A 10,300-nucleotide genomic window follows, 5' to 3' on the forward strand; every position below is an offset into this window, starting at 1 on the left:
CTTCTGTCTGTACCCGATGCCCGTGGCTACCATTGGCGCCTTGCGACGGTATGTTCACTCAGCTCGTGATTTATGAGTTTGAAAGAACACGTCTCTGGATAGACCTGCGCGTGTCAGGCGAGCTCTCAAATCTTTCAAATCCCTCGATTCGCACGTTAGCAGTAGAGTTAGCAACCAAATACAGTCCCTGGGGGTGGGGAGGGAGGAGACAAAGTAGGAGAAGGGAAGGCAGAGAAAGAACAGAGGGAAGAAAAGGAGGAGAGAGAATAGGAGATAAATGGGTGTGGGGGGAGGTAAGCATAATTTATTTGGTTTATTTATGACTTCTCCTTCCTTTCCTTCCCTTGCCTAACTGCTTATACACCTGTAGGTATGCTCAATGCCTTTCCATTGCTTCCTTCCCGTAGTCAATCTTCATGTAATTTATAAATGAAAATACCTCGGTTCAGACGTACTCTTTAAAAAGAGAGACATATGTTGCATGAGATAAGTAAAATCAGAACAACAAACCCAAGAGTAAGTCCCTCTTAACTGATTCGTGGACATGCGCATTTCCACCCCACACCTCCTTTAAGCTTCCGTATTGGCATCCATTTTGTTACTAAGTGAAGTGTCGGCCATGCTAAGAACCTACCGCATTGGAAGAGTCTTTTCTGGCTGGAGAGATGGCTCAGCGGTTAAGAGCACTGGTTGCTCTTCCAGGGGTCCTGAGTTCAATTCCCAGCAACCACATGGTGGCTCACAACCATCTGTCATGGGATCTGATACCCTCTTCTGGTGTGTCTACAGTGTACTTATATATAATAAATAAATAAATCATAAAAAATGAAGCCTTTTCTTCAGCTGCTTTATTATTATTAAGTAGTATAAATAGAAAATTATTTTAATTATTTTTGACAATTTCACATATATGTATAAAAACCCTTGTGCTGATAGCCACTCTATTACGCCAACACCCCTTCCCACTCCTGCTAACAGCCTTCTTTCAAGGGACCCCTTCCTGTTTGCTTTGTTCACTCCCCATCTATTCCCTTCTGGTTTGCTTTCTGCTGCTGTGATAAACGCCACAACCAAAAGCAACTTAGAGAAGGAAGGGTTTATTGGGCGTACACATCCACATCGCGGTCCATCTCTGAGCGCAGTCTGGGCAAGGAACTCAAGCAGCAACCTGGAGGCGGGGACTGAAGCAGAGTTGGTGGAGACCGCCTTGCCCAGCCTGAGTTCTTCCCAACACGAGATCACGTTTCCAGGGCTGGGAGAGTCCACAGCGGAGTGGGTTCTGTTACCTCAACCATTAATCAAAAGAGAGAGAAAAAACAAAAAACAAAACAAAACAAACAAAAACTCTCGAGACACAGGCCCACCGGCCAGTCCTCAGTTCTTTCTAGAGAACAACTCTAGTCTTCAGTAATTTACAACTCGATTCAACCTCACGTGTGTGAAGGGATTTAAATGGAATTTGTCTTTCATTATACATCAATCATTTTCTTTTGGCCACGTTTCTAGGTGACCTTCATTTTCTGACGCCTAGGACTGGAGGGTTTATCTTGCTGTTTCTTTTGCTCTCTACTGAATGTAACCAAAGTTGTCGCCTGTACACTTGCCAGATTGTTCGGGTAGCAGAGGAAGGAAACGACAAAATCCTTCACCGTAAGTACGGAGGACATGACAGGCTTGATCACTTTTTCTTAAAGGCTTGTTTTATTTTCATGACTGATCCATGTGGGGCCACAGCCAGGTCACTCTGTATGGAGACAAGGGAAGCTTTATTTCTGGTCTCTTCCTCCCGGGACAGTCTTGATGATCTCTTCCTTCTTGGCCTGGAGGCATCCTCCTGGCACTTCCGTGCTTCCTTGGTCTTAGATCTGCGAGCCTCAGCCTCCTCAGCCAGTAGCTTCTCGCGGGCCTTGTCTGCCTTCAGTTTGTGGCTGTGTTCCTTGAGAATCCGCTTGTTTTTTGAACACATTCCCCTTGACCTTCAGGGACAGGCTGATACATATGGCAGTCAGTCTTCTTAGATTCCGGGTATCTCCCGAGAAGCTGGTGCAGGACCCTCATCCTTCTCATCCAGGTCACCTTCTCGGGCATCCGCGCGTTGGCAGTATCCTTCCTCTTCCCTAGGCCCATATGCCTGCCCTTCCATCCCGCCAAGGTGTTTTCCCTGGCAGCGCGCCTGGGAATGGACAGCCACAGGCTTCCGGATGATCAGCTCATTTGTGATCAGCTTCCTGATCTGCTGACGGAAGTTGGCATTGGCAGTTTCACTGGTCTCATTGGGGTCCAACAGACCTCCTTTTTACCACAGCGGAGGACACGAGAGGCAAGCGTCTTCTGGTAGCCTGCGTATACTCACGGCTGCGGACGCAGCAGCGAAAGGCGCTTCATTACTTTTTGTGAAAGTAGCTAGGAAGACATCCCACACAATTAAAAATTTACATCTATGTCTGTGTAGGGTTTTGGTTTTTAATTTTTGAGACTAGCTCGCCAGGTTGTGCATTTCCTTATGAAACTTTTGTTCTTGTTCTATTTGACTGATTCTCCCTGCTTTCTTTCCCTCCTTTAAGCTCTTGTCCCTACCGTCTCTCCCTTTGAGCTACTAACTTCCTAGTCCTCGCCACAGGATCCCTTTTGTCTATTCCTGATCTTGATCTATGTTTTCTCTCACCTGGACGTGTGTATTTAACCATCATTTGATGTTATGTGTGTATCTTTGAAAGAGGAGAGAAAACACTCAAAAACACCTCTTAGCTGTATTCTCAAACGGACTTACAAAGTCACGTTTTCAGAGGTAGAAATTTTTGGAGGAGGAGTTGTTTTTAACATTAGTACTATTTCATTTTCCCTTCACAGATAAAAGCTAAAAGACCAAATAAATAAATAAATAAATAAATAAATAAATAAATAAATAAATATAAGAATGAGATCAGGTTGGTGAAGACCAGATTCCCTCTCCTGAATGTCTTCATATGTTTGAAACATGGGTCATCACTGCAGCCCCTGTGCTAGACACGCTGAGGCTAAATACAAGACTGCAGCTTTCAGCAAAAATAGGTGATCTGCAAAAGTCTATTGTTATCTTAGATGTATATTAAAATTGTACTTATGTCAACACTTTCTCTGTTAGGAACACACATGTACAGATGTTAGGTAAATCCGTAAGAAGATAGGGTTTACACGTGATCTATAGTGATCCTCTGGAAACGCTGTGACGGTGACCGGGAGACGGATCAGTGGTAACGTGTTCGAGGGACAGACTTGAGCCCCTGAGCTCAGAGCCCTGTCATCCCTGCAAAAAACCTGTAAAACAAACAAACAAACAAACAAACAAACACCCAAAAAACCACAGTCCCGAGTGTGTGAGTGTGTATCTGGGTGGTAACAGGCAAATCGCTGGAGCTCAATGGCCGTCCAATCAAAGCAGCCAGTGAGCTGCAGGTTCGGGCGCATGCGGCCTGAGGCAGAATACCCAGCGGAGAGAGGTCAGCAGTTAGGAGCACTGCGGTTCTTTCAGAGGACCTGAGCTTGATTTCCAGCACTCATATCATGGTGCCCACAGCCATCTACAACTCCAGTCCCTAGATCAGAAGCTGCTTCTGGTGCCCACACAAATGGCAGATAGACACATATACATAAATAAAAACAAATCTTAAAAAAAAACCACAAAGATTATGAAATATATAAATGAAGTGGAAAGTTACAGAAGATGGTAACCTGGTGACATTAACCTCTGAACTCCGTACACATCTGTACCCTCCCCACTTACACACGCGCACACACACACACACACACACACACACACACACACCACATGAGCTACAGAGTCACAGAAAGAATCATAGGGTAAACATGGAAGAAAGAAAGGAAATGATAACTAAAGGGAGAAGATAAGGCTGACAAGGTGATCGGCAAGCAGACTTGGTGCCCGGGACTTCTGTCAGTGAGGCTGGAATTGCTCCGTGAAGTCTAATATGGTCTAGTAATAAAACAGGATGATCTGGGCTTGAAATACAGAGTGGAAAGGTTAAAAAATTTCCCAAACTATTTCCGTAACAGCTGTTTCCCAAGAGCTTTGGAATTAAAGAAGGTTCAAATTTGAACAGCATCGTTTCTAGCTGGGGCCTTGAACTAAGGCCTGGGGTCTGCTAGGCAAGCATTCTATCACTAGCTACTTTCCTAGACCCTTGAATATAAATTTAAACAAAGTTCTTACTGTGAGCGTATTGTATTTCCAGTATTTCCTTCACTGTGATTTAGGATAATACTATCCCAATAGCCACTGAACCAAAGCAAAATGAGTGTTGGAAAGATTGGCCAAAATAAAAGTCCTAAGACAAGAATCAGAACGAACGTTCCTCCTTTTGTTTAATTTCCTTAGACTCAGAAGTTTATAAGCATAAGGTAGAAATACACATTTGTTCATGCCCGACTCTAAACCTTCCACATGGATCTGTTCTGCAACGAACTTTTAAAGCATCTTGGGTAAATACTAATCGTGTACAATTTAGTTCCAGTCAGGCATTTTAGAGGGTAGATGCTATCCGTTTCAACATATTTACAATTTTCAGCCCTAAGTATTTTAACCCTACAACTCTGTAGCGTGCAGAAACAGTGAAGTGTCTTCTACAGTGGATCTGAACCAGAGATTCAAGGGTTAGGAGCCATGAGAGTACTAGGCACGCAACCTGGAACCATTGCTGCAGCCACAAGTGCCCTTAACCAGTGAGCCACCTTTTCACCCCAGAATGATTGAATTTTAACCAGGAGACAATGTTAAAAAGAAAGATCCCGGGGTTGGGGATTTAGCTCAGTGGTAAAGCGCTTGCCTAGCAAGCAAAAGGGCCTGGGTTAGGTCCCCAGCTCCGAAAAAAAAAAAAAAAAAAAAGAAAGAAAGAAAGATTACACTCCCTGCGTCCAGTGTATCTCGGTATGGTCACAAGGCTCACACAGAGGTGATAGGCGAGACTTTAGGAGGTGTATTTGACTTAGGAATGAGTTTGCTGAACAGTGTCGGTCCATCTAGGGGAAAAATATAGCAATGATGACATGATGACAGAGCGAGAGTCCCGTCAGCAGGGATCCCTGTTCACAACGCAACTTCTTCTGTACTTTGAGAGAAAATTTAGCTTCCACTTTGCTTAAACTAATATAAATATGGGATCTTCAGTATTCCCCACCGGCTGAACTATCTTAGTTATGACAGCCATCTAGCTTTGGTTCCCGTCCAAAATCCCCTGAATATTTAAAAATAATTTCTGAAAAAAAAAAAAAAAGAGACAAATCTATGTTTAAAACTTCTGGACCAGCTTCGTGGGATGCTTTAAAATTTTATTTCATCTTTAAATGTTCTCTTCCCAGTAGAATTTTGCTTTGTTTTCAGCTGTGCGTGTGCTTGTGTTTTTATGAAATCATCACACGGAAACGTCAGCAGACGAACACACACTGAACGGGGAGTGTGTGTCCTGTTTCCCCTTAAATCAAGGGTCACAAGTACCTGTTTCATTCATGAATTTACCCCAGAGAGAAAACGTCAAATGCGCACAGGGGAGGATGCCAGTTTGTTCTGCTTGAGCTACGTGGCTGGCTTGAGCGGAAAGAGATAAAGTTACTGAGCCACCCAAGAGAGGTCTTTGAGGGAGGCTATTTCAGGCTCAACTGAGAATGTGAGGGTGCTGGTCCCTAGGGGCTGGACCACAAAAAATGGTTTAAATAAACAGACAATCCCCACATTTTAAACCTGAGAAAAGAGCAGCATTTAGATAGCAATTCTTTTTATTTTATTAGAAAATAATGTATCTAAGTAAGGACTATTACTATAATACGCCATTTTGAATACTTGTAGCTGGCTGAAAGAATTCATAGACAGTTCAATACAAGAAAAGAAACTCAAGACAAACGAATTATGGACAGCACCTTCAAAAGTGCCTTAGAAGTGTTTTGTGGTGGTTTTAACACTCGCCTCTCTCCCTCTCAAAATGTCATACAGTATTCACTCCACAAACTCCTGGGGGAAATTTCAAGTCCTAAAGTCTGACGCTAAGAGGGAAGTCAGTAGAGTTACAGCTGGCTCTGTTGAGATTAATGACCTTTCCACATTGGGTCAGCCATGTCTGCAATCACTGGAGAATGAAATGCTTCCTTCCTGCTGTATATGGGATGTATTTGAAGTGATGTGAGCATCTCACTACCGTAAAATATTCTTTGAGCAGAAGCAATATTCTTTTTTAGCCCAGTAGAGTATTATAAAGTTGTAGCCAGGGTTGGGGATTTAGCTCAGTGGTAGAGCGTTTGCCTAGGAAGCGCAAGGCCCTGGGTTCGGTCCCCAGCTCCGAAAAAAATAAATAAATAAATAAATAAATAAATAAATAAATAAATAAATAAATAAAGTTGTAGCCATTTTGAAATAGCCTAATTTAATGTTCAAATGTTACCAATTCTTTTAAAGAATAAAAATATAATCATTAAACATTACACAGATATTAATATATAGATATAGTTTAGGCACATGATTCTCCCTCCAGGAGCCACAGTCATTTAATAAAATCCCCAGTGCCTGGAAAGAGATACCTCCTCTCTGATTATTGGTCAGAGGCATGCAGAGGCATCCAGACAACATAGGCTTTAGTAGCCTGCCTTTCGTTGCCTGCCCTAATTTGAAGAAAACATCTCATTGAAGACATCACACGCACTTGGTCACAGGACTTGGAGAAATAAGGTCGTTACTAACCTGGAAGATCTTGAGAACTAGCTCTCACAGTGCCAGAGGCGCTAGGCAAGCTACCAAGGAAGAAAAGGAATCAGTTGTTCTACCCAACTCTAAAGCTTGGTAGCCATAACAAGCAGTCTAGCAAGACGCCCTCAAATGTGAGGTAGTGGCGCTTCTGTCTTGGGGGCAACCAACAGCTGTCTGATTGAACTTCAGGCCCACTTGGTAGAAGGAAACTCATGTCTGATACTGAAAAGCTACCCAAGAGTCCATAGCTGGAGTGGTCATGGACAGAGGGGAACCTACTACAACCATTTTGCTTAACTAATATGGTTTCTAACTGCCTTTTAAATACTCACACCCATGAATAAGTTCAGCTCTTTCCCCCCCATCAAAGCAGCTTCTTTTTCAGCTGATGGATGCTAGGAGAAATATCTGTAACTGGTCAACATGCAAAAACACGATGGTGGAGTTCTCAGCCCCAGTTGGGACATCTGTAACACAATTCTTACACCCATGGCTGAGGGAACACCACAGAAGGAGAGCAGGAAGACTGTAAGAGACTGGAGACAACTGCTACCAGACAGTGTTTTGCGACCATGATGTGAACACTGCACAGATGCTAGCTCAATAATACGGTTGAGTATACAGACCTGCACAAGACCAGGCGGGCCGGCCTGCCAACGCGATGGGGAAATCTTTCGTAAGACTCTACCCCTAGATGATGAACTACAAGTGGTTAATGGATGCTCAGGGAGAGATTCTGTTTGCTTCAGGGACAAGCTCTCTGTTAGGTTTTCCAGTCTTAAGCAATCTCCCCTAAACACACACACACACACACACACACACACACACACACACACACTACACACACACACACACATACACACACGCCTGCATACACACACACATGCACACACACATGCACACATACACACACACACGCGCCTGCATACACACACATGCACACATATACACATGCCTGCAAACACGCACACATGCACACAAACACACACACACACATGCACACACACACACACACATGGGCAATAGCACTTGGACTCAGCAGGTTGTATATATGTGTGCAGTATATATATATATATTATATATATTATTGCTCTATATGAGTCTCGCCCACACTCTGCCTCTAACTGGTTCCCCCTTCCTGCTTTCACACCACGTGCATCCCCTCCACCACCCTCCCATCCTCCAACTCCTCTTCCCCATCCCTGTGGTGCCTTTTCTGTCTTTATAGCCTATACCTCGACACTCCCAACTGATACACCTATAAGCTAGGATTTACATCTGAGAAATATGAGAGTTGCTTTTCTGAGTCCGAGTGCATCTTGCTTAACATAGTACCTTCCAGATGTGTGCATCCTCCCCACACATTTCCTCTTCAAATAGTTGGGTAAGATCCTGCTATCGACAAACGCCACATTTTCACTACCCACTCTTGTGTTGACGGACAGGCAGGCTGGTTCCATTTCTTTGCCATGGTGAGTAATCCAGCGGTAAATGTGAACGTGCATTGGCTCTGTGGTAAGATATGGAAGCCTTTAGAAAGTTGCCTGTGAATGGTATATGTGGGTCCTATGGAAGTTCTGCTTTTTTTAAAAAAACTAATTAATTAATTTATTTATTTACTTTCTTACTTACTTATTTTGGGAAACCACTACCCTCATCTTGGTGACTACTAGTTTACTCATCAGGATTTGTGGAGTCTCATCTCCTGATGATAGCCATTTCACAAAGGTCATCAATGTTCTCACTTTAAAGTAACTGACCCGCCCCGGAGTTCAGCAGTTGGGAGTACCCAGGTTAGAATCTCAGCACTCACGTGATAGCTCAGCCATCCGGAAATCCAGTTCCAGGGGATCTGATGCCTCTTCTGGCAACTCGGGCACTGCACATGCTGTACCTGGACCTGACATACTTATGACAGGCACATGAAAGTGAAAAACAATCGATGTTTAAATAGACTTAGTGAAATACACGAGGCTATTCCCAAAATGCCTGTATGGAACAAAAACTTATATTTAAAATATAGAATATCCAAAGCCATATTATTGCTTGTATAAAACAAAACAAGAAACTTTTCTGCGTGGTTCAGAGCAGAGTGGTTGGAGTTAAGGTTAAGGGTTATTTTAAAGACACTGATCTTTGTATTTACTGCGTAAGTCAATGTTAAAGTTCTATTCCTGGGGTTGGGGATTTAGCTCAGTGGTAGAGCGCTTGCCTAGGAAGCGCAAGGCCCTGGGTTCGGTCCCCAGCTCCGAAAAAAAAAAAAAAAAAAGTTCTATTCCTTGTTTGACTATATATGAATATATATTTATATATTCTCAAGAGTTATTGGGAGACTAAAACCCTTAATATTTTTCTCTATTTTTCTAAGGGTCAGGAAGTGACATCTTGAAAAATTCAGTATCTTATAGGAAAGTGGGTCAGCTGGATCTGTAGGCCTCCTTTCGAAATAAATACATTTATCTCTGATGTTTCTTGTGTTTGAATATGCAAAGTGCTTCCCCTTTAGGTTCTGGGTATTTGCATTTAACCTATGCAAACCTCCTGGAATTTACACCATGTTTCTATGTACATTAATATGGTGAGAAGGAACCTTATATTGAAACAATGATCCTGTTCTGTTCTCTAACTTTAGTGGTTCTTTTAGCTTTAGAATGCCTCCATTTCTCTACCAAAGTAATAGAAACTTAACTTGACCGTTTATGGCCCGGTAATGTTCTCATGAGCTATTATTCTCAAACTCCATTCTACATTGGAGGGTCATGACAAATACTTCTTAAGCTTTAGAAAGCAATGACAAAAATCCCTACAAATGACAGCATTTTGGGCAAACTTTTAATGGGGTTTCTAATATAAAAGAAGACACAGTGAAGTGACTTTGGTGCCCGTGGAGCTTGTGCTGCAGAGGGCAGAGTGAGCCGAAGGTCCCAGCTGCTGCCCTCAGAGTCCCAGCATGCATCACACTTTGATGGGTCAGGCCACCTCTGAGCCTGGAAGAAGTACTGAGGCACGGTACTTCCTGACCGGGGAAGGACTCTTGGTGGTAGACATTGGTGAAGGGCTCCTCACAATCTTGTCAAACTTCCTAGCGATCTCACTATCTTCTAAGCTTCCCACAGCCTTGTATTCCTTCCCCTTCCTTCATATTGGTTAATCCTGCATCATAACCCCATGGCCCTCAGCGTCTCTGTCTCCCTCACGTTTTAACTCACAGGTGTTTCCCCCATTAAATCGCATTCCCCATCAATCCCAAGCTGGTGTCTGCTTTTACGCACTTGGTCCTTTTTGAAACTGCACTGAGAGATATTTCTATGGTTTTGTAATTTGCTAGGTAGCTGACTTTCCTGTCAGCCTGTAGTGTTCATTAACTCGATGCTAAACAATAGCCCGTTTCATACCGCGTAACAACACAGACACTTCCACCTATTAAACCTTTTCCTCATGAATAATAGGGATGGCTTCTAAGAAGCACTTTTGATGCTGTTTTTATGAGACTGACTGTTCCAGAAGAATGTGAATTAGTACTCTCTGAAGGATAATAATGCGAAGGAAACTCATCCTGCTTACATAGCA

General features: G+C 43.1%; 1 pseudogene; it reads right to left on the reverse strand.

Moving 5' to 3' along the window:
* Positions 1–1,678: 1,678 nt before the first annotated feature.
* Positions 1,679–8,637, reverse strand: LOC116914762 (annotated as a pseudogene).
* Positions 8,638–10,300: the final 1,663 nt, after the last annotated feature.

The sequence above is a fragment of the Rattus rattus genome, chromosome 1 (genome assembly GCF_011064425.1).
Source record: "Rattus rattus isolate New Zealand chromosome 1, Rrattus_CSIRO_v1, whole genome shotgun sequence".
Lineage (NCBI taxonomy): Eukaryota > Metazoa > Chordata > Mammalia > Rodentia > Muridae > Rattus > Rattus rattus.